The sequence below is a fragment of the Macaca nemestrina genome, chromosome 1 (genome assembly GCF_043159975.1).
Source record: "Macaca nemestrina isolate mMacNem1 chromosome 1, mMacNem.hap1, whole genome shotgun sequence".
NCBI classification, from domain to species: domain Eukaryota; kingdom Metazoa; phylum Chordata; class Mammalia; order Primates; family Cercopithecidae; genus Macaca; species Macaca nemestrina.
Window position 1 is genome coordinate 37,000,358 of NC_092125.1, and position 25,393 is coordinate 37,025,750.

Genomic DNA, 25,393 nt, shown 5'->3' on the forward strand with positions numbered 1-25,393 from the left:
TTAGATTTCCTCAGCCTGACCCGAGGCAAGGCTTCCAAAACTGTGATGTTTGGACAGGTAGCCTCACACCTCTCTTTCTTCACCTCCTCCTACTTCCTCATAGCGCCTTTGCCCTGACCCCAGGTGTCTCTGCTTTCACAATACTCTGCAAGCTGCCAAACACCCACCTCCTTCTAACCCCCTTGTGCCCACTGTTTTGTTCACTCTTTAGTACACAGTGCCTCATTATTAAAATTCCTTCTTCTTTATAAAAACCAATGTTCATTCTTGAAGTTCCCAACTCAGTGGATATGATGAGGAAAACTATTCGATTAAAAGAATTAATATTAAGTTGTGAATAAATCTACAGCTCATTTTACAGACATGTAATTGGTGGAATTACAGACTTAATAGCAATGTAAAAACATTTTAGGGAGTGCAGGGAAATTTAAGAAGGTACAAGTCACTTAAAGGGCCTGTTTGCTTTATAGCCTTGCTGCTTAAAGTATGGTCCTAGGACCAACAGCAATGACATCAGCTGGGAGCTTGTTAGAAATAAGAACCTCCGTTCCACTTGTCAGAATTTGCATTTTAACAAGATAGGGGAAACTCAGGGTAGTTTGTATGTATTTTAAAGTTTGAGAAGCACTGGTTTATAGTATTCCAAGTAGGCAAACACCTTTTCTCCTCTTTAATTTAAAGTGGGGTCAGCTGTTGGTTATGTTCAGTTTATTGCTAATCTCTTTTTTTTTCCAAACAAAAGGTTTTACATATTTATTACTGAACCAGCCTGGTAGTGCAGAGCATATTCATCAATACTAATTTTTGCAATTAAACATGTCCAACTGTCCAGATAGTGGTGACGTTTCCAGCTTGATATGATCAGATGATAGTGACCTTGATACTGAATGGATGTGTGTGCCATCCCATGTGCAAATCCTTATAGACCCAGCTTGGTTCTTCTCCAATGTGTCCTTTTGGTGTTGTAGCTGATTACCAGTTTTCATCCAAATCCACTGGGGAATGAGACAGTTTTGCTTTTGTTTCTTGGCCAGGAATTACTTGATCCTGAAAGTCTTGTGAGAAGACATGGTGAGAAATTTAGTCCTATTATTAATCTTTATGTTTATGTTGCATACATTCTTATATTTATGATAATTTTCATAAAATTTGAAAAAAACATACATTTATATAAAAGGCGGGCCTATAAAAGGCTGTAATCTCAGCACTTTGGGAGGCCGAGGTGGGTGGATCACCTGAGGTCAGGAGTTCAAGACCAGCCTGGCCAACATGATGAAAACCCGTCTCTACTAAAAAATACAAAAAATTAGCCAGGCGTGGTGGCGGGTGCCTTGGGAAGTTACTACTTGGGAGGCTGAGGCAGGATAATTGCTTGAACCCAGGAGGGAGAGGCTGCAGTGAGCCAAGATTGCACCACTGCACTCCAGCCTGAGGAACAGAGCAAGAATCCGTCTCTAAATAAATAAATAAAAGGCTTGGTCATATGTATGAGCCAGTAAAACCAACAGGAATCTGTTTTCCCCTAGAAAGTCTATTAACCAAGAATACAAATAGGAAACTTGTATTCTCCTCTACTGATAGACCTTTAAACATTTTTTATAGTACCATTGATACGATAGACTAGAATGCAAAATTTACAACCATTTCAAAGATAAAATAAGCAGGATGCAGTAGCTCATGCCTATAATCCCAGCACTTGGGCAGGCTGTGGCAGGATGATTGCTTGAGCCCAGGGGTTCAAGACCAGCCTGGGCAACATAGCAAGACTCCATCACTACAAAAAAAAAAGTAGCTGAACATGGTGGTGCACACTTTTAGTCCTTGTTAATTAAGAGACTGAGGTGGGAGGATTGCTTGGACCTAGGACATTGAGGCTGCAGTGAGCCATGATAGTGCCACTCCAGACTGGGCAACAGAGTAAGATCCTGTTTCAAAAAAATAAAAATAAAAGATAAAACAGACTAAGTGGGGACATGGGGCCAAATGCCTACATTCCTTGGCAGGTGGGGGATTCAAATTTATCCTTTCTCTGTAGAGGCTATTTGGACAAAAAAGTTTGAAAATCAGTCAGGTGCAGTGGCTCAAGCCTGTAATCCCAGCACTTTGGGAGGCCGAGACAGGTGGATCACAAGGTCAGGAGATCGAGACCATCCTGGCTAACACGGTGAAACCCCATCTCTACTAAAAAAATACAAAAAACTAGCCGGGCATGGTGGCGGGTGGCTGTGGTCCCAGCTACTTGGGAGGCTGAGGCAGGAGAATGGCGTAAACCCGGGAGGCGGAGCTTGCAGTGAGCTGAGATCCGGCCACTGCGCTCCAGCCTGGGCGACAGAGTGAGACTCCATCTCAAAAAAAAAAAAAAAAGTTTGAAAATCTCTGGGTCTCCCGGTCAAGTTGATTACTATTATTTCCTGAAGACATTCTGTTTCTTCTGACTTCCATGCTTTTGCCCCTGCCTGCTATTATCTCCAATACAAACCTTTCAAGTCACAAAATTTACTTGATAAGATGGAAGTAGGTGAGAAGCCAACTTGTTCTTGCCTGGCACCAGCACAATTTTGGCCTACATTTTGTTTTCTCACAGAAGGAAGATGATCTTAGGTTTGTGCAAGTCTGCCTGACCTGAAATTTGAAGACCTGGATCATAGCTATTTGGTGAAATTAATTGTTCCTTTATATAGATATAGTTATTTAGAATTTATTCAGTCCAACCAACCTATGGGGGACTCTTAACTCCCCAATAGATGGCAATTCATTATATTGCTAAAATTACTACAACTGTTACTTGAATTTTTACTGGATAATCTAATCTAGACAATTAGATTCCATTCTACTGGAACTAACAGGTGGACTGTTAGAATATTGCAAAGAGGAATTTATACAGTTCTACAGAGTGACTTTTTACCTCCAAGTATGAAGTTTAAGGTCTTCCTACTTCTCATTCTAAAAGATATGCCAAGAAGACATATGTCTCATTATCACATATTGGACAGCTCAGCTCTGAGTCAGTGACCCTCTCACCTACAGAAATCATCCACTGCGCCACTAGTGAGGCAGGTTGGCTAACCTTGTTTTCTGTTGCTTATGGGGCTTTATATGCCCTGAGGAAAGAAGACTTGAGTTTCAACATCTATCATTTCTGCCTGTTGGATTTCTTAAATCCATTCTATTTAGGAGAAATTTCTTGAGGTGTGCATCCCACTTCCTATACGCATGATTCCGTGATATTCAAAACCTATTTATTGAGTGCCTACGATCACTGTGATAGACACGACCCAGGAGAATCTAAAATGGGTAAGACTATCTCTGTTCTTCAGGAGCTTTATAGTAGTATGTGTGTGTTTGTGTGTATGTGGGAGAATGAAGTGGGGGTTAAAAAGTACATAGAAAACTGTAATATAAGGCAGAACACACATGCTATGTGTAGGCCCACCAATAACATTTCTGGGATTCATATCAAAAGAACAAATTGAGGCCCACATACCATATACTAAAATCTATAAAAGTTGTAAATCAAATTAACACAGACTACCAAATAAAATATAGCCTCATACCTCAACAAGTAAATTTTCATAGCAACCAAATAGAAAAATGTGTGTAAAGCTATAGTTTTTATATGATTGGAAAGAGAAGTGAAATGTCGAAAAACGACAGAGTTTAAATATTATTGCATGTGTCCAGATGTTCCACTGATAATCCAGTGGTGTGTGGATGAGAAATAAAATTTTTTAAAGTGTAATTTATATATCGTTATATTTATTCCATAATTTTTATCTTGCTATCATTTCAACAAAATTGTGAATTATGTTATCATCATTAAAGTTTTTGTTTATCTGTATTCTATCTACAGCAATTACCTAGATATAGTAAAATTTAAAGGGTACAGGCAAGGCACAGTGACTCACACCTGTAATCACAGCACTTTGGGAGGCCAAGATGGGTGGCTCACTTGAGGTCAGGAGTTCGAGACCAGCCTGGCTAACATGAATAAGCCTTGTCTCTACTAAAAATACAAAAATTAGCCGGGTGTGCAGGCAGGTGCCTAGAATCCCAGCTACTTGAGAGGCGGAGGCAGGAGAGTCGCTTGAGCCCAGGATGTGGAGGTTGCAGTAGCCGAGATGGCGCCACTGCATTCCAGCCTGGGTGACAGAGCAGGACTCTATCTCAAAAAGTAAGTAAATTAATAAACAAATAAATAAAGGATACAAAAATTGCATATGTTGAATACATTTTCCTTAAGAATGTCAATGTAGGCCGGACACCGTGGATCATGCCTATAATCCCAGCACTTTAGAAGGCCGAGGCAGGCGGATCACCTGAGATCAAGAGTTCCAGACCAGCCTGGCCAACATAGCAAAACCCTGTCTCTACTTAAAAAAAAAAATACAAAAATTGGCTGGGCGTGGTGGCGGGCGCCTGTAATCCCAGCTACTCAGGAGGCTGAGATAGGAGAATCGCTTGAACCTGGGAGGTGGAAATTGCAGTGAGCCGAGATTGTGCCACTGCACTCTAGCCTGGGTGGCAGGGCAAGACGTCTCAAAAAATTAAAAAGAAATAAGGATCTCAATATAAAAATGTAAAATAAAAACTACTGGCCAGGCACGGTGGTTCATGTCTATAGTCCCAGAACTTGAGGAGGCTGGGGCCAACTGATTGCTTGAGTCCAGGAGTTTGAGACCAGCCTGGGCAACATGCCAAAACCCCATCTCTACAAAAAATACAAAAATTATCTGGGCCTGGTGGTATGTGCCTGTAGTCAGTCACGGCTATTCAGGAGGCTGAGGCGGGAGGATTGCTTGAATCACTTGAGCCTAGGAGGTTGAGGCTGCAGTGAGCTGAGATGGTGCCACTGCACCCCAGCCTGGGTAGCAAAGCAAGACCCTGTCTCAAAAAGATTTATTTTATGTTTTAAATTATTTTACTTATAGAATATTTTTATCTATTAAAACTGAGTAGAAAATAAAATTATAACTAATTAATATCAATATTTTAAGTCAAAATTATTTAAATCTGACATTTTGAAATGTTTTGGCCAGGTGTGGTGGCTTGTGCATATAATCTCAGCACTTTGGGAGGCCAAGCCGGGTGGATCACCTGAGGTCAGGAGTTCGAGCCCAGCCTGCAGACATGGTGAAACCCTATCTCTACTAAAAATGCAAAAATTAGCCAGGTGTGATGGCCCATGCCTGTAATCCCAGCTACTAGGGAGGCCAAGGCAGGAAAATTACTTGAACCTGGGAGGCAGAGGTTGCACTGAGCCAAGATTGAGCCACTACACTCCAGCCTGGACAACACAGTGAGACTCCATGTCAAAATAAATAAATAAATAAATATTTTTTTTTCAGCTAAGGTATTGCATAAAGTACACAAATCTTAAGTATATAATTTGAAGAACTTTATACTTGTGTACATCCACGTAATCATCACCCAGATCAGATACTTAACATCTCTAAGACATCAGCAAGCTCCCTCATGTTGGTTCTCCAAGCTGATAACCCTGCAAAAGGTAACCATCAATCAGATCTCTATCACCAGATAAGAGTTTTGCCTGTTTTTTAACATTATTGAGATATAATTCACAAAATATACAGTTCACCCATTTCAAGTATACAATTCAATGCTTTTTTTAGTATATAAGCAGAGCTGTTCAAACATTACCACAATTTTAGAACATTTTCATCACCCCCAAAAAGAAACTCTGTATCTCCAAACACTCCCCTTTTCCCACCAATTTTCTCAGCTCTAGGCAACTTCCAATCTACTTTCTGTCTATATGGATTTACCCATTATGGACATTTCATATGAATGGAATCATACAATTTGTCATCCTTTGCAAGAGCTTTTTTCCACTTAGCACATTTTCAAGGTTCATCCATGTTGTAGCACATGTCAGCATTTCTTTTTTTTTTAGTGGCTGAATAATATCCCATTGTATAGATATACCGCATTTTAACAATCCATTCATTGGTGAATGAACATTTGGGTTGTCTTCACTTTTTGGCTATTATGAATAATGCTGCTGTGAACATTCTTGTGCGGCCTTAATGTTTCTATTTATCTTGAGTATGTACCTAAGAGTAGAATTGCTAGGTGATATGGTAACTCTATGTTTAATTGCCAAACTCTTTTGTAAAGTAATTGTATCATTTTTACATCTTTTCACTTAAAGTTTGTTTTGTTTGATATGAGTACAGTCACTCCAGCTTTCTTATGGTTGCTCTTTGTATATATTTTTCCATTCTTTTACTTTCAGTCTATGTGTATCTTTTTTTTTTTTTTTGAGACGGAGTTTCACTCTTGTTGAACAGGCTGGAGTGCATTGGCGTGATCTTGGCTCACCGCAACCTCCGTCTCCCAGGTTCAAGTGATTCTCGTGCCTCAGCCTCCCTAGTAGCTGGGATTACAGGCACACGCCACCACGCCTGGCTAATTTTGTATTTTTAATAGAGATGGGGTTTCACCATGTTGGTCATGCTGGTCTCGAACTCCTGACCTTAGGTGATCCACCCACCTCTGCCTCCCAAAGTGCTGCGATTACAGGCATGAGCCACCGTGCCCGGCTATATGGTATCTTTGAATGTAAACTGTCTTCTGTAGCCAGTGTACAGTTGGGTCTTTTTCATAAATGCAGTCTGACAATCTCTACCTTTTGATTGGATTTGATTGGATTGCTCAATTAATAAACACTTATTATTATTATTGATATAGTTGGATTTATGTCTGACATTAAATTTTTTTTTTTCTTAATGGACAGAGTCTCCCACTGTCACCCAGGCTGGAGTGCAGTGGCACCAACTAAGCTCACTGCAAGCTCCGCCTCCCAGGTTCACACCAATCTCCCGCCTCAGCCTCCTGAATAGCTGGGACTACAGGCGCCCGCCAAACGCCTGGCTAATTTTTTGTATTTTTAGTAGAGACAGGGTTTCACTGTGTTAGCCAGGATGGTCTCGATCTCCTGACCTTGTGATCTACCCACCTCAGCCTCCCAAAATGCTGGGATTACAGGCGTGAGCCACTGCACCCGGCCGCCATTAAAAGTTTCGTAGGCCAGGCCCAGTGGCTCACGCCTGTAATCCCAGCACTTTGGGAGGCTGAGGTGGGTGGATCACCTGAGGTTAGGAGTTCCAGTCCAGCCTGGCCAACATGGTGAAATCTCTACTAACAATTTAAAAAATTAGTCGGGCATGGTGGCGGGTGCCTGTAATCCCAGCTACTCAGGAGGCTGAGGCAGGAGAATTCCTTGAACCTGGGAGGCAGAGGTTGCAGTGAGCCAAGATCACACCATTCCACCATAGCCTGGGCAACAAGAGTGAAACTCCGTTCCAAAAAAAAAAAAATTTTTTTTCTTTTGTTTCTATCTCTCATGTATTTTTTATTTTTATTATTATTATTTTTGAGATGGAGTCTCATTCTGTCGCCCAGGCTGGAGTGCAGTGGCGCGATCTCGGCTCAGGGCAACCTCCACCTCCCGGGTTCATTCACATCATTCTCCTGCATCAGCCTCCCGAGTAGCTGGGACTACAGGCTCCCGCCACCATGCCGCGCTAATTTTTTGTATTTTAGTAGAGACAGGGTTTCACTGTGTTAAACAGGATGGTCTCGATCGCCTGACCTCGTGATCTGCCTGCCTTGGCCTCCCAAAGTGTTGGGATTACAGGCGTGAGCCACCACGCCCCATCAGCTCTCATGTCTTTTTATTCTTCTCTTCCTCCTTTACTTTTTTTTTAAGTGAATATTTCCTAGTGTAACATTTTAATTCCTTTACTGATTTTTTTTACTACATTTCCCTCCCCTCCCCTCCCCTCCCCTCCCCTTCCCTTTGCAAGAGCTTTTTTTCACTTAGCACATTTTCAAGGTTCATCCATGTTGTAGCACGTCAGCACCTTGTTTTTTTTTTTTTTTTTTTTTTTTTTTAATGGCTGAATACTGTCCCATTGTATAGATATACCACATTTTAACAATCCATTCATTAGTGGATGAACATTTGGGTTATCTCCACTTTTTGGCTATTATGAATAATGCTGCTGTGAACATTCTTTTTTTTTTTTTTTGAGACGGAGTCTTGCTCTGTCGCCCAGGCTGGAGTGCAGTGGCCGGATCTCAGCTCACTACAAGCTCCGCCTCCCGGGTTTACGCCATTCTCCTGCCTCAGCCTCCCGAGTAGCTGGGACTACATGCGCCTGCCACCTGCCTGGCTAGTTTTTTTTTTGTATTTCTTAGTAGAGACGGGGTTTCACCGTGTTAGCCAGGATGGTCTCGATCTCCTGACCTCGTGATCCTCCCGTCTCGGCCTCCCAAAGTGCTGGGATTACAGGCTTGAGCCACCGCGCCCGGCCGATGTGAACATTCTTGTACAAGCTTTTGTGTGGCCTCTTCCCTCCCCTCCCCTCCCCTTCCCTTTCCTTCCCTTGACAGAATCTCACTGTGTCGCCCAGGTTGGAGTGCAGTGGCACGATTTCAGCTCACTGCAACCTCCGCCTTAAGGGTTCAAGCAATTCTCGTGCCTCAGCCTCCAGAGTAGCTGGAATTACAGGTGTGCACCACCATGCGTGATTAACTTTTGTATTTTTGGTAGAGAGGGGTTTCACCATGTTGGCCAGGCTAGTCTCAAACTCCCGACCTCAAGTGATCCTCACGCCTCAGCCTCCCAAGGTGCTAGGATTACAGGTGTGAGCCACCGCGCCCGGCCTTATATTTGTATTTTCTTAGTGCTCACTGTTGGGCTTACCGTATCATCTTAACTGAGCAGAGTCTTGTTCAGATTTATTCCAAGTTAATTCTGTGAGATAAAGAAATACTATTCCTGGTCGAGCGCAGTGGCTCACACCTGTAATCCCAGCACTTTGGGAGGCTGAGGCAGGTGGATCATGAGGTCAGGAGATTGAGACCATCCTGGCTAACATGGTGGAACCCCGTCTCTACTAAAAAATACAAAAAATTAGCCGGGCATGGTGGCAGGTGCCTAGTAGTCCCAGCTACTCAGGAGGCTGAGGCAGGAGAATGATGCAGAGGCAGAGGTTGCAGTGAGCCGAGATCACACCACTGCACTCCAGCCTGGGCAACAGAGCGAGACTCTATCTCAAAAAAAAAGAAAAAAGAAATACTATTCCTATACAGTAGTATTCCCTCTTTCTCTTTTTGTATTAATATTGTTATACCAATTATATCTATATGTGGCTATATATTTATACCTATAAATCTTTATTAACTTGTTACCTTATAGAATTTTATCTCTATTAAACAAGACGTGGCTGAGAGCGGTGGCTCATGCCTGTAATCTCAGCACTTTGGGAGGCTGAGACGGGTGGATCATGAGGTCAGGAGATCGAGACCATCCTGACTAACATGGTGAAACCCCATCTCTACTAAAAATTCAAAAAAAAATTAGCCGGGCTTGGTGGCAGGTGCCTGTAGTCGCAGCTACTTGGGAGGCTGAGGCAGGAGAATGATGTGAACCCGGGAGGCGGAGCTTTCAGTGAGCTGAGATCCCGCCACTGCACTCCAGCCTGGGTGACAGAGCAAGACTCTGTCAAAAAAAAAAAAAAAAAAAAAAGAAGCTGTGAAAAGAAAAGAGAGCAAGTATATATTTATAGAGTCGTTATATTAACCTTCCTATTTACCATTTCTTGTTCTCTTTATTAGTTCCTGTGGATTCCAGAGTTACCATCTTGCTATAGCTTTGCTCCTACCTACCTCATTTGTGTTGTTATTGCTAAATATGTTACATTCCTCTAACAATTCAAAACATATATACTGGTTTATATAATTGCTTTTTAAATCAAGTAAGAGAGGAAAGAAGAAGTAGTATACTATTTTTTTTGTAATTACATAATTACCTTTACCAGTGCTCTTTGTTTTTTTCACATAAATTCAAATTATTGGAGCCACTTGCTTTCAGCCTGAAGAACTTCCTTTATTAGGTCTTGTAAGGTGGGTCTGCTAGCCAAAAAAAAAAAAAGAAAAAAATTTATCTTTTTGTTTATCAGTGAATGTCTTTATTTTGCCCTTATATTTGAAAGATAGTTTTCCTGGCTCTCAGATTCTTGGTTGACAGGTCTTTTTTTTCTCTTTCCTTCAGCTCTTGAAACACATCATCCCATTGCTTTCTGGCCCCCATTGATTCTGATGAGAAGTTAGCTGTTAATCTTATTGGGTTTCCCAATAAGTTACTACTTTCAAGATTTTCTCCTTGTCTTAGGCTTTCACCATTTTTATGGTGATGTGTCTAGGTGTAGATTTTTTTGAGTTTGTACTACTTGGTTTGGTTTTTTTTTTTTTGAGGCTGAGTCTTGCTTTATCAACCAGGCTGGAGGGCAGTGGTGTCATCTCGGCTCACTGCAACCTCCACCTCCCAGGTTCAAGTAATTCTTATGCCTCAGCCACATGAGTACCTGGGATTACAGGCGTGCACCACCATGCATGGCTAATTTTTGTAATATTAGTAGAGATGGGGTTTCATCATATTGACCAGGCTGGTCTCGAACTCCTGGTCACAAGCAATACAGCCCCCCCTCAGCTGCCAAAGTGCTGGGATTATAGGTGAGAGCCACCGCACCTGACTGAGTTGGTCCTATCTGGAATTTGTTGAGCTTCCTGGATGTTTAGATGAATGTTTCTTATCAAATCTGGGAATTTTTCAGCCACCACTTCTTTGAATAAGTATTTTTTTCCTGTTCCTTTATCCTCCCCTTCTGGTACTCACATTACACATATGTTAATGCACTTAATGGTGTCTCACATTTCTCTGAGGCCCTGTTTCCTTTTCTGCATTTTTTTCTTCCTCTGTGTTCTTTGAATTGCATTATCTCTATTGACACATCTTCAAGTTTGACTTGTTCTGTCAGTTAAAATGTACTGTTGAGGTCCTCCAGAAAAATTTTCATTTCAATTGTACCTTCAATTATTGACTTTCCATTTGGCTCCTTAAAAATATTTTATATGGCTTTATTGATATTCTCTATTTGATGAGACATTGACCTTATAGCTTCATTTACTTTTTTTTTTTTTTTTTTGAGAAGGAGTCTCGCTCATTGCCCAGGCTGGAGTGCAGTAGCACAATCTCAGCTCACTGCAACCTCCACCTCCCAGGTTCAAGCAATTCTCCTGCCTCAGCCTCCTGAGTAGCTGGGACTACAGGTGAATACCATGACGCCCAACTAATTTTTTGTATTTTTAGTAGAGACGAGGTTTCACTGTGTTAGCTAGGATGGTCTTGATCTCCTGAACTCGTGATCTACCTGCCTCAGCCTCCCAAGGTGCTGGGATTACAGGTATCCACCACCATGCAGGCTCCTTTTTTTTTTTTTTTTTTTTTGAGATGGAGTTTTGCTCTGTTGCCCAGGCTGGAGTACAATGGCACAATCTTGGCTCACTGCAACCTCTGCCTCTTGGGTTCAAGTGATTCTCCTGCCTCAGCCTCCTGAGTAGCTGGAATTACAGGCACCCACCACCATGCCTGGCTATTTTTTGTATTTTTAATAGAGATGAGGTTTCGCCATGTTGGCCAGGCTGGTCTCGAACTCCTGACCTCAGGAGATCTGCCTGCTTTGGCCTCCCAAAGCGCTGGGATTACAGGTGTGAGCCACTGTGCCCAGCCTCTTTACTTTTTAAAGCATAGTTTTCTTTTGTTCTTTGAATTGTTTGTTAAATCTGACATCTGGGCCCTCACACAGGTATTTCTGTTGCCTGTTTTTGTGTTTGTTTTCCTTGTATAAGAGTCACACTTTTCTGTTTCTTTTAATGTATCACAATTTTGTTGTTGTTATTGAAAACTGGACATTTAGTCCATAGCAACTCTGGATACTGACTCCCTTTACCCTTCTCCAGAGCTTGTTTTTATTACAGTTATTGTCATTAATTAATTTATTTATTTATTTTAGGGACATAGCTGTTTTAGTGAAGTCTATTTTCCCTGCAATGTGAAGCTTTTTGTGTCACTCCTTGGAGGACTGTCCTGGGATGCAGTGATTTCAGCAAAACTCTCATCCTATCTCTTTCTTGATTTCTCTTTAAAGCTGGATGCTTTATTGGTTATCACATGCAGCTATTAGGCTGCACTAATTGCCTGCTGTTTTTCACTAATTGTTGTTTTCAACAATTCTCGGGGACATAAATTGTTTCATAAACAGGTTTAATTAAATTCAGGCAGGAGTAGATTTTGAAGCCATTCTTTTGGGTTTGTTTTGACCTCAAGTGAGCTCTTTGTTGTGGTAGCTAATGAAGAATTTTGTGGAAATACAAGAGTTTTGAGAAGCAGTTGGCATTTGAACTACATCTTTAAAAGTGAATTGGATTTCAACAGGCAGAGATGTAAGGGTAAAGGTAAACTGCAAATGAGGTAAGAGAATTATCCGAGATTCAAATCATGGGCATTCAAGATAAAAAAGAGAATTATCAAAGACACAGAGCCAAGGAATCATGGTATTCTCATTCTGACTGTATATGAATATGAGTATAGTGGAAGATACAAGTGAAAAAATATTTGCTTAGTATTTTTATCTTTGGACTTTAGATCCATACTATGAAGGGTCTTGAATGCTTTCTCAAAAATTTGTGCCTAATTTGGTAGGTAATAGCTAGTGTATTCATTAAAGCTAGGTCCAGTTGCATTAAAAGGAGAGCCATATAAGGCCAGGTGCGGTGGCTCACGCCTGTAATCCCAGCACTTTGGGAGGCCGAGGCGGGCAGATCTCCTGAGGTCAGGAGTTCAAGACCAGTCTAGTCAACATGGAGAAACCCAGTCTCTACTAAAAATACAAAAATTAGCCAGGTGTCCTGATGTGCACCTGTAATCCCAGCTACTCAGGAGGCTGAGGCTGGAGAATCACTTGAACCCAGGAGGCGGAGGTTGCAGTGACTTGAGATCGCAACACTGCACTCTAGCCTAGGCAACAGAGCCAGACTCCATCTCAAAACAAAAACAAAAACAAAAACGAAACAAAAAAAAGCACTGCACTAAAAAATAAAGTGTATAGGCCTGGCGTGCATGGTGGCTCATACCTGTAATCCCAGCACTTTGGGAGGCCGAGGCGAGCGGATTACCTGAGGTCAGGAGTTTGAGACCAGACTGGCCAACATGGTGAAACCTCGTCTCTGCTAAAAATACAAAAATTAGCCACATGTGATGGTGCAAGCCTGTACTCCCAGCTGCTTGGTAAGCTGAGGCAGGAGAATTGCTTGAACCTGGGAGGCGGAGGTTGCAGTGAGCCGAGACTGTATCACGGCACTCCAGTCTGGGCTACAGAGTAAGACTCTGTCTCAAAACATGAAAAAGAAAAAGAAGAGTCATATAAATGGCTAAACAAAATTAGAATTTATTTCTGTGTCGTATAAAGCAGTCTGGAGATAGACAACTCAGCACTCCCATCAAGACTCCATAGTCACTCACTCATTCTCTCTTTCTGTTCTACTCTTCTTAGTCATTAATTTCATCCTCATAGTTTCCTTGTGGTCTGAAATGGTGGCTGGGGATCCAAATATTATATTTATTTCCTAGACAAATAAAGAAAAAGGGGTAGAGACACAAAAATATGCAATTCCCAGATGAGTTATCACCCCTTTACAGTTTTCCTGAAAACCCATCCAATACATTCTATTTACATTTCAGTGGATACCTCACACTATAGGGAAACCTAGACATTCTGGCTTTTTTTGTTTTTTTTGAGATAGAGTCTCACTCTGTCGCCAGGCTGGAATGCGGTGGCGTGATTCTGGCTCACCGCAACCTCTGCCTCCTGGGTTCAAGCGATTCTCCTGCCTCAGCCTCCTCAGTAGCTGTGGTTACAGGCGCATACCACCATGCCCGGCTAATTTTTTTTTGTATTTTTAGTAGAGACGGGGTTTCACCATGTTGGCCAGGATGGTCTTGATCTCTTGACCTCGTCATCCGCCTGCCTCGGCCTCCCAAAGTGCTGGGATTACAGGCGTGAGCCACTGTGCCCTGCCCTTTTTTTTTTTTTTTTTTAAGACAGAGTCTTGCTGTGTTGCCTAGGCTGCAGTGCAGTGGCACGATCTCGGTTCACTACAACCTCCACCTCCTAGGTTCAAGCAATTCTCCTGCCTCAGCCTCCTGAGTAGCTGGGATTACAGGCGTCTGCCACTATGCCCAGCTCATTTTTTGTATTTTTAGTAGAGATGGGGTTTCATCATGTTGGCCAGGCTGGTCTTGAACTCCTGACCTCAGGTGATCCGCCCACTTCGGCCTCCCAAAGTTCTGGGATTACAGGCATAAGCCACCATGCCTGGCCCACTCTGGCCTTCTAACCAGGCACACTCACTACTGTCCAGAATAAAATCAGAATTCTGCTACTAAAGAAAAAGAGAAAATGGATACTGAGTAAGCGGCTAGCAGTCTCTGATATAGGGAGCTATAGAAGCTTTTTGAGTAGGGTAATCACACAATTCTAGCATTGTTCTGGGAAGACTGGTCTGGTTGCTGAGGAAATAATAAAGTTGTGGATACTTGTTAGGGTGCAATTGTGACTGAAATTACAGGTAAGAAGCAAAAATGACCTTAACTAGGACAGTGGCATGTAAGATGGAAAGGATATCCTAAAATGAAAAAGTCTGGGAAAGGGAGGATCACAGATAAAAATTTGTTTTTGAAAAGTCGTTGCAAGACTTCGGTAGGAAAAGCTATTAAAATCACTTTTCCCTAGGTAAGAAAAAATGTTGGAAATAGAAAACAAAAGGTAAGTTTCCCTGGGCCTGCATTTCATCCAACATTTTAACATATAATGTGAACATGGAAATACACAGGAAAAACATTGGGTTTACACATCACTTTGTAGAGTAATACCAATCTGACAGGAACAAAAAAAAAAAGAGGTGGTTGCAGTAGTGTACACCTGTAATCTCAGCTACTCAGGAGGCTGAGGCAGGAGGATTGCTTGAGCCCACAAGTTTGAGTCCAGCCTGGGCAACATAGTGAGATCTAGTCTCACTATGGTTGTTTTTTTTTGTTTTTTTTTTTGTTTTTTTTTTGTTGTTGTTGTTTTTGAGACAGGGTCTCGCTCTGTCGCCCAGGCTGGAATACAGTGGTGCGATCTCAGCTCACTGTTACTTCCGCCTCCCGGGTTCAAGCAATTCTCCTGCCTCAGCCTCCCAAGTAGCTGGGATTACAGACATGTACCACCACACCCAGCTAATTTTTGTATTTTTAGTAAAGACAGGTTTTGCCATGTTGGCCAGGCTGGTTTTGAACTCCCAATCTCAAGTGATGCACCCACCTTGGCTTTCCAAAGTGCTGAAATTACAGGCATAAGCCAGTGAGCCTGGCCCCATGATGTTGATAATTACTTTTTTTTTTTTTTTTTCAAGAGAGCAACTTCCCTAAGAAAAAAAAGGGAAAAAGCTCAAGAGACTGGCTGAGCGAGTAAAACTGAGCTTCGATATAGAGAAGTGTGAGTTAGACTGAAGGGAAAATTGTACTCGTAATGTAGTTGGGCTCTGAGATATAATTTATAATCCTAGAAACATGTCTTAGAGTCACTGTCAACAGCTCAATATTTTCCTGTGGCCTCAAAGGACCCCAAGGTTAACCAATATTGGAAAGGCACAACGAAACAGACAGAAAAATTTGACCCTACCATGATACTATGCCATGGTGCCTCAAATCATCTAAACCTTAAGGAAAACATAATTGCCTAAAGATATGAAGATGGTCAAGCAAGGTATTTATTAGTTGTGGAGGCCAAAAGAGAAGCTGTAGTATGATAGTCCAGAAAGCCTGGGAATTTTCAATATTCAAACGGTGAAGGTTTAAAAGGAATGTAATTAAAGTACGTAAAATTATAACAAAAGTTTACTAAAGACAGAAAATTGACTCAGGCATACTTTGTGAACTCAGAAAGAGGAATACACTTGGGCTAAACAAAATTAAGTTCTATTTTTCTTACCAGGTAATAAATTAATTACTTCTGATTAATATATAGATCACCAAGATAGGTCACCAATAAATAGATCACCAATATATAGGTCACCAATAAAGCCCTTAAAAAATAATATCAATACCAAGAGTGAACTGTAATGTAAACTATGAACATTGGGTGATAATGATGTGTCCATGTAAGTTCATCAATTGGAATAAATGTACCACTCAGGTGGGGGATGTTGACAATGGGGGAGGCTATATGTACACTTATGGTGGTAGGTGGTATACATACATTCTGCTTAACTTTCCCATAAACCTAAAACTGCTCTAAGCTGTGTGGGGTGGCTCAAGCCTGTAATCCCAGCACTTTGAGAGGCTGAGGTGCGCAGATCACTTGAGTTCAGGAGTTCAGATCAGCCTGGCCAACATGAAGAAACCCTGTCACTGCTAAAAATACAAAAAATTAGCCGAGTGTGGTGACACACACCTGTAATCCCAGCTACTTGAGAGGCTGAGACAGGAGAATCACTTGAACCCGGGAGTGCAGTGACCCAAGATCGTGCCACTGCACTCCAGTCTGGGCAACAGAGCCAGACTCCATCTCAAAAAAAAAAAAAAAAAACAAAAAAAAAAACCTGGGCCAGGTGCAGTGACTCACGCCTGCCTGTAATCCCAGTGCTTTGGGAGGCTAGGTTGGATGGTTCACTTGAGATCGAGAGGTCCGGAGATAGAGACCATCCTGGCTAACACAGTGAAACCCCGTCTCTACTAAAAACACACAAAAAAATTTAGCCAGGCGTGGTGGCGGGTTCCTGTAGTCCCAGCTACTCAGGAGGCTGAGGTAGGAGAATGGCTTGAACCCGGGAAGCAGAGCTTACAGTGAGCTGAGATCACGCCACTGCACTCTAGCCTGGGCGACAGAGCAAGACTCTGTCTCAAAAAACAAAACAAAACAAAACAAACCTGCTTTAAAAAATAAAGTATGTAGGCCTGGCATGCACGGTAGCTCATGCCTGTAACCCCAGCACTTTGGGAGTCCAAGGCGGGCAGATTACCTGAGGTCAGGAGTTTGAGACCAACCTGGCCAACATGGTGAAACTCTGTCTCTACTAAAAATACAAAAATTAGCCGGGATTACAGATGCCTGTAATCCCAGCTACTTGGGAGGCTGAGGCAGGAGAATCACTTGAACCTGGGAGGCAGAGGTGTTGCAGTAAGCCAAGATCATGCCACTGCACTCCAGCCTGGGCGACAGAGCGAGACTCCATCTCAAAAAAAAAAAAAAAAGAGTGTATTAAGAAAAATTCACAAATGCAAAATCTTCAGTGAAAAAATTCAATATTTGAATGTGTCTGTATGCATAAAGAATTGTGTGAAAGAATGGACACCAAAATGTTAAAGTGTTAAAGGTGATTATTTCATTTTGAGTCATTTTTATTTTCTTCCTTAATAATTATATATGTTTTCTGAATTTTTCAGCAAGCTTGTGGTTTCGTTTATTTGTTTGTTTGTTTGTTTTCTGAGACAGAATCTCGCTCTTTTGCCCAGGTTTAAGTGCAGTGGCATAATGTTGACTCACTGAAACCTCTGCCTCTTGGATTCAAGTGATTCTCATGCCTCAAGCCTCCTCAGTAGCTGGGATTACAGGAGTGAGCCACCACACCTGGCTAATTTTTGTATTTTTAGTAGAGATGGGATTCTGCCATGTTGGCCAGGCTGGTATCAAACTCCTGGTCTCAAGTGAACCACCCAACCCAGCCTCCCAAAGCACTGGGATTACAGACGTGAGCCACCGTGTCTGGCCAAGCTTGTGTTATTTATCTAATAAGGAATACATCTGTCTTCCTCTTGGAAATAAAAACAATACATATTAGGCTAATAAAGAAAATTAGCCCCTTCCTGTTGGAGAAATAATCTTAGCCCCTTCCTGTTGGAGAAAGAATCATGGGGAATAAATTCTGGTAGTGTCAGAAAAGATGAACTGGGTCACTGGCAAGCACAGCTGTGTGGCAGCTATTCCATTCCTATGTGGGACAGTCAGGTGGTAGAATCCATTCACCAGTGGTGCTTGAGAAACTCTTGATGCTGTTTCCTTATGTGCATACCTCTTTGAACTATCATTACATCTCTGGTGGTGCCTAGAATGTACTTTGCTATTTAGAGCTAGAGAAAATTCATGTAGGCAAGATGGATTTTCTTAACCAGCATAGATTGCTCTCTCCCTTGTATATAAAGACTTCTGCTTGCAGAAAAACAAGTGATGATATAGCTTGAAAGATGACTGGATCAGGTGGGCGCCATGGCTCATGCCTGTAATCCCAGCACTTTGGGAGGCCGAGGCAGGTTGATCCCCTGAGGTCAGGAGTTCGAGACCAGTCTGGCCAACATAGTGAAACCCTGTCTCCACTAAAAATCCAAAAAATTAGCCAAGCGTGGTGGTACATGCCTATAATCCCAGCTACTCAGGAGGCTGAGGCAGGAGAATCACTTGAACCCGGGAGGCGGAGGTTGCAGTGAGCCAAGATCACACCACTGCACTCCAGCCTGAGCAAAAAGAGCTAAACTCTTTCTCAAAAAAAAAGGAAGGAAGGAAGGAAGGAAGGAAGGAAGGAAGGGAAAGAAGAAAGAAAGAAAGAAAGAGAGAAAGAGAGAGAGAAAGAGAAAGAGAAAGAGAAAGAAAGAAAGAAAGAAAGAAAGAAAGAAAGAAAGAAAGAAAGAAGAGGAAGGAAGGAAGGAAGGAAGGAAGGAAGGAAGGAAGGAAGGAAGGAAGGAAGGAAGGAAGGAAGAGAATCACTGAGAAGAGGAATGTGTCAGACCCCTGTTGTCTTCGAGGTTGACCCACACTCTAGGACCTCATGCTTTCAGTTACTTTCTTAATTCATTCAATCTCTTTATTGGGTAACCCATAGATATTGTGTTAGGTGCTTTGGGATATAAACAAGACAGGATTCCAGCCCTTCAAGAGTTTTCAGAAACGTTCCAATGAAGGTCTGTGTCCTGGTTTACACCCTTGCCTCACTGTCTTACTCAATCACAAAACCTTAACTCCAGATTAATCTGTTTTCCCTATGCTTGAGTGAACGCCAATGGCGAAATTATACATACTTGGGATGGGGTAAAGATTTATTGCCTGTTTGGTATCCCTAAGGGAGTTGTGGTCCTTTGAAGAGCTGAGATGTTTTGTTTGTGTTTTTAAAAGGCTGGTTTGATTTTTGTTCAGTTTCCCTTTTTGTCTCCCCTATAGAACCCAGTGCCTTCTGGCAGTAGGGCTCAGTTCTAGGCCTTAGCCATTGTTCTTTTTCTTCTCTACAGCAACGTTTAGCTGCATCTCTGGATAGAGTATTAGATGGCTTTTATCTTTGTATTTTTCTGTATTTGATTTTATTTTCTGCCAATATGCATTGTTGATAGAAAACACGTGAAAGCTACTTTATTGTCAAAACAGAAGGAAAGTTCATTGCTTCTTGTTCTATTCTTTCAGGTTTTAGTAGAAGGTGAACTAACGCAGTTTAAATATTAACCCAGGTAAAGCTTATTCTGGCTCCTTTTCCTGGATGTATTTTCTTATCTCGGTCAGCATTAACTCTACCCACCCGGACTGCTAAGTCATAAATCCTGGATACATCCTTAATACCTCCCCGCCACCATCCAAACACTATCTAATTCTGTCAATTGTCACTTTAACTATCTTTCAAATATGTCCCTTTCTTTCTTTCTGCCTTAGTTTGCTACTGCCTTAGTTTAGGCTTTTATCATCTCTCACTTGTATTACCACATCACCCTTCTAATTGATCTCTCCACCTCCAGCTGCATCTCCTCTAGTACAGTCTCCTAAATCATAACTCCCCTCTGCTTAACATCCTTCACTGGCTCCCCACTATCTATAAGAATATGAATCAGTCTGGGCAATATAGTGAGACCCTGTCTCTACAAAAAAAAAAAAAAAAAAAAAAAAAAAATTAAGCCGGGCGCTGTGGCTCACGCCTGTAATCTCAGCATTTTGGGAGGCCGAGGCAGGCAGATCACCTGAGGTCAGGAGTTCAAGACTAGCCTGACCAACATGGAGAAACCCTGTCTCTACTAAAAATACACAATTAGCCAGGTGTGGTGGCGCATGCCTGTAATCCCAGCTACTTGGGAGGCTGAGGCAGGAGAATTGCTTGAACCTGGGAGGCAGAAGTTGCGGTGAGCCGAGATTGCGCCACTGCACTCCAGCCTGGGCAACAAGAGCAAAACTCCATCTCAAAAATAAAATAAAATAAATTAGTCAGTCATGGTGGTGGGTGCTTGTGGTCTCAACCACTTGAGAGGCTGAGATGGGAGGATTGCTTGAGTCTGGGAGGCAGAGGTTGCAATGAGTCCAGATTTGCACCCTTGCCTGGGTGACAGTGAGGCCCTGTCCACACCCCACCCCATCAAAAAAAAAAGAGTATGGCTCAGAACGTCTCAACATGGTCTACAAACTTTTTAAGTCCTGACACTGGCTTTACTCCTGGCCCCTTTAACGATACTTATGACTTCCTTCATGTCTCCTGGATGGTTCTGTCTCCTTATTGCCTTGTGGCCTTTGACCTTGATTTTTTTCCCTTTGTTTGGAATGTTCCTCCTCCCTACCCTGACAAAAAAACTCTTCTACTGGTTCAGAAAACTGGGCTCAGTTAGCCTTCCTCCATTCTCTCTTCCCTCTCCTCCAACTGCCAGCTGTGATAATCATTAACCTGCTCCCACTATATTCAGAAGATCATAACATAAACAATAATAACAGCGGTTAGGCAGGCCTCGTGGCTCACACCTTTAATCACAGCTAGTTAGAAGGCTGATGCAGGAGGACAGTTTGAGTCCAGAAGTTTGAGGCTGCAGTGAGCTACAATCATGCCATTGCACTCCAACCTGTGTGATGGAGCAAGAAACCTGTCTCCAAAACTAAGAATAAAAATAAAATAACATTAACTATTAAAACTGGTTGAGCACTTCTATATACCAGCGTCTATATGTGAAGCTTTGCCGGGCGCGGTGGCTCACACCTGTAACCCCAGCATTTTGGGAGGCCGAGGTGGGTGGATCACAAGGTCTGGAGATCCAGACTATGGTGAAACCCCATCTCTACTAAAAATACAAAAAAAAATTAGCCGGGCGTGGTGGCGGGTGCCTGTAGTCCCAGCTACACGGGAGGCTGAAGCAGGAGAATGGCGTGAACCCGGGAGGCGGAGCTTGCAGTGAGTGGAGATCGCCTCACCGCACTCCAGCCTGGGCGACAGAGCAAGACTCCGTCTCAAAAAAAAAAAAAATAAATAAATAAATAAATAAATAAAAATAAAAAAATAAAATTAAAAAAAAATAAGATATATGTGAAGCTTTGAAGGCATTAACCCATTTAATCCACACAATGACCGTGTTGTGTAGACACTTTTTTTTTTTTTTTGAGACAGAGTCTCCCTCTGTTGCCCAGGCTGGAGTGTAGTGATGTAATCTCCGCTCAATGCAACCTCCATCTCCTGGGTTCTGGGTTCAAGCGATTCTCTTGCCTCAGCCTCCCGAGTAGCTGGGATTATAGATGCCTGCCACCACACCCGGCTAATTTTTTGTATTTTTAGTAGAGATGGGGGTTTCGCCATGTTGGCCAGGCTGGTCTCGAACTCATGACCTAAAGTGATCTGCCCACCTTGGCCTCCCAAAGTGCTGGGATTACAGGCGTGAGCCACTGTTCCTGGCTAATAAACAATTTTTTTTTTAACATCTTTTTTTTTTCTTTTTGAGAGGGAGACTTGCTCTGTCGCCCAGGCTGGAGTGCAGTGGTGCGATCTCGGCTCACTGCAACTTCCACCTCCCAGGTTCAAGAGATTCTCCTGCCTCAGCTTCCCAAGTAGCTAGGATTACAGGCGTCCGCCACCACACCTGGCTATTTTTTTGTATTTTTAGTAGAGACAGGTTGTCACCATGTTGGCCAAGCTGGTCTCGAACTCCTGACCTCAGGTGATCCGCCCACCTTGGCCTCCCAAAGTGTTGGGATTACAGGCATTAGCTACTGTGCCTGGCCTTTAACATCCTTTTATTGTAACACTTATCTCATTGTTTTGAAATGGCTTATACTTATTAGTGTCCTATTTTTTTTTTTTTTTAATATGATGAAGTCAACACTTGCATTTAACCAAATCTTGATTCCCAAGGATTGTGTAATGTGAGATTTTCAGTGCAGTGGTGGGAGAGGCTTGGAGTCTGAGCAGAGGCTTTGGAGTCACTCCAATCATATATCATCTTTGCCCTTGCACTAAATGGTATCACCATCCTCTCAATTGCTTAAGGAAACAATCTGGGATTCATCTTGTTTACTACCTTTCTTCACACCTGCACCTCAGGAAAATATCCTGAAATCTTTCAATTTCTATTTCCACACCAACCAGCCTAGTCCAGGTACCACCATATACCCCATGAACTTGCCCAATAACTTTGTATTGTTCTTCAGCTCCTTTTGTTCCATTTCTGCTCCCTTCAAGTCATTCTCTATAAAATAGTTTGGTTAAAAAAAAAAATAAACCAATGGCTGGGCACAGTGCCTCATGCCTATAATCCCAGCAGTTCAGGAGGCTGAGGTGGGAGGATCACTTGAGCCCAGGAGTTCAGGACCAGCCTGGGCAATACAACGAAACCCGTCTCTACAAAAATACAAAAATTAGTCTGGTGTGGTGGCGCCTGACTGTAGTCCCAGCTACTTGGGAGGCTGAGGTGGGAGGATGACTTAGTGAGCCTGGGGAAGTAGAGGATGCAGTGAGCCCTGATTGCACCACTGCATTCCAGCCTGGGCAACAGAGTGAGACCCCATCTCAAAACAACAAAAACCCAAACCCTTCATTATCTTGCCTTGCACTTAACAGACAAATCCAAACAACGTGATTAGGTTCCTGCTTAATGCTCTAAATTCAACTTCAAACCCCTACTTAACATGCTGAAGCCTCCTGGCCTGTTCCTCAAACAGCCACGCTTCAGCATTAGCCACAGTTCAGCATCGGGGCCTTCACACCCATTATCCTCTGCCTAGAATGTTCTTCCTCCCCATGGTTGGCTTGGCTGGCTCCCTCTTGTCATTTAGGTCTTAGCTCCTAAATTGTCTCCTCAGAAAGTCCTGCCCTGACCATTTTGTTTTGTTTTCTGCTCAATACTTATCACTGCCAGTGATTAGCTCATCTATTCGTTTTATTACTTATGTTCTCCATTAGAAACACAATCTTTTGTTGTTTGAAACAGAATCCCACTCCGTCGACCAGGCTGCAGTGCAGTGGTCTGATTTTTTGGCTCACTGCATCCTCCGTCCCTCACCCCCCACCCCACACCCCCCACCACAGGCAATCCTCCCACCTCAGCATCCCAAGTAGCTGGGACCATAGGGGCCTGCCACAATTCCCAGCAAATTTTGTTGTCGTTGTTGTTGTTTTTAAATTCTGTAGAGAGGGAGTTTCACTATGCCGCTCAGGCTGGTCTTGTACTCCTGGCCTCAAAGTGATCCTCCTGCCTCAGTCTCCCAAAGTGCTGGGATTATAGGCTTGAGCCACCTGTTTGTTTCCTTTCATACCTAGTCCTGCAGAACATAAGCCTCTAAGTGCAGGGGTTTCTTCTGTTTATTCACTGTTGTATTTCTAGCACCAAGAATACTATCAATATTTTTTGAATGAATGAATCAAACAGTGAAAAAGCGGGTCATCTTGGTGTGTATAAAAGGTAGCGAACAGAATCCCAACAGAAATGAGTCCCTATGTTCCTACTGCTCTATAACTAGTGGGAGTAGGGAGGGGAAGCAGCTGGGGTCTACCAGACCCTGTCACCAACTAGTTGGCACACGTGGCAATCACAGTTGTAGAAGAGGCCAAATGGAGCACTTCTGCCAATGACAGCCAGTACTAAACTCGACTGGACACTGAGGGCCAGTTCTGCTTTGAGTGAACAGTGCAGCCTGCTGGGTGGCCAAGGGAACGTGTACAAATCCACTTTGTTTAAAGGACCACAGAAGTAGTCAGTTCTGTTAAACCTCATCTATTTCTTCGGGGATTTTTGTCCTGGGGAGGAGTGGGGAAGAAGCAATTAGTCAGGCCAGGCTAGCCGGTATTAGTTTGCAGGCTGCGAGTGCAACTCTTCAGTCTCTGCTCCTCTCATCATTGCCTTTTCACCTACCTTTACCCTAAATTCACCTACACCTCTGCCTTCACAAAATCCAAGCGATTAACTATTGTATTTAATCTCTGTCCCAAATCTCTCTGCATCATTCTTCTTTTGATTATGAAGTCACGAGGGCCCTTTATTTATTTTATTTAATTTTTAAAAATTTTTTTATTTTTGAGACGGAGTCTTGCTCTGTCGCCCAGGCTGGATGGAGTGCAGCCGCACTATCTTGGCTCACTGCAACCTCCACCTCCCGGGTTCAAGCGATTCTCCTGCCTCAGCCTCCCAAGTAGCTGGGACTACAGGCGCCCACCACCACGCCCGGCTAATTTTTTTTGTATTTTTAGTAGAGACGGGGTTTCACCGTGTTAGCCAGGATGGTCTCGATCTCCTGACCTCGTGATCCGCCCGCCTTGGCCTCCCAAAGTGTTGGGATTACAGGTGTGAGCCACCGTGCCCGGCCCTATTTATTTTGTTTTTAAAACTTTTTTTGAGAAGGAGTTTTGCTCTTATTGCCCAGGCTGGAGTGCAATGGCATAATCTAGGCTCACTGCAACCTCCAATTTCCGGGTTCAAGCAATCCTCCTGCCTCAGCTTCCCGAATAGCTGGGATTACAGGCGCGCGCCACGACGCCCGGTAATTTTTTGTATTTAGTAGAGACGGGGTTTCACCATGTTGGTCAGGCTGGTTTCGAACTCCTAACCTCAGGTGACCCAGCCACCTCAGCCTCCCAAAGTGTTGGGATTACAGGAGTGAGTCACCGCGCCCGGCCTCAAGGGCCCTTAAATATTACTTAGTTGTCCCATTATTTGGTGTGTTTTATTATTTGGTGCAGGTTTTGTCCCCTTACCTAGTTTGAATGTTGCTGAAGGACGCTGCTTTTCAAAGCCTAAGGAATCTCCTGATAAAGCACGAATCTTGGTGTGTAGATAAGTCAGCGATTCTTGCTTCTGGCTAGTTCTACGTTGTTCCTGGATGGTGAGTTCAAACTGCAATGATCCACAGCTTCAGAAGTGGCTTATTCCAGTCGGCCTAGGAGCCAAACGACCCCGCAGCTCCATGCTACCACGCAGGATGCCGTTTCGGACTTGCAGGGAGTTGTCGCAGTCCGGTTTTGGCTTCACCTTCTACAGCTAGGGTGGAAGTGTCAAGCAAGATGTTGTCGCTGGTGTCATGATGTCCAGGTGAGAAGCTTACCTGGCAGGCTGCCAGGGCCAGCTAAGAGCGCTGGCGCCGGGAACCCGCGCGCCCGGGAAGGGGCGGGGAGGTGGGCGGAGCCTGGCAACCTCGGGACCACCAATAGGATGCTCAGCTGGAGCTGGCCCTGCGCGTGACGCAGCGGAGCTCGGAGGCAGGGGGCGTAGGGGCCG

General features: G+C 43.2%; 1 long non-coding RNA gene across 4 annotated transcripts; it reads right to left on the reverse strand.

The window, feature by feature from the left end:
• Nucleotides 1-693: 693 nt before the first annotated feature.
• On the reverse strand, nucleotides 694-25,318 carry LOC105484510 (uncharacterized). 4 transcript variants are annotated; one of them, XR_011611501.1, is made up of 5 exons: nucleotides 24,874-25,318; nucleotides 13,388-13,491; nucleotides 9,837-9,939; nucleotides 5,403-5,497; nucleotides 694-1,055 (listed from the first exon to the last, which is right to left on the reverse strand). It is a non-coding gene; the product is annotated as an uncharacterized lncRNA (long non-coding RNA). The 4 variants fall into 4 exon arrangements; XR_011611493.1 differs by having other exon boundaries at nucleotides 9,837-9,936; nucleotides 24,874-25,317; XR_011611512.1 differs by lacking the exon at nucleotides 13,388-13,491 and having other exon boundaries at nucleotides 9,837-9,936; nucleotides 24,874-25,316.
• Between the last annotated feature and the right edge of the window lie 75 nt (nucleotides 25,319-25,393).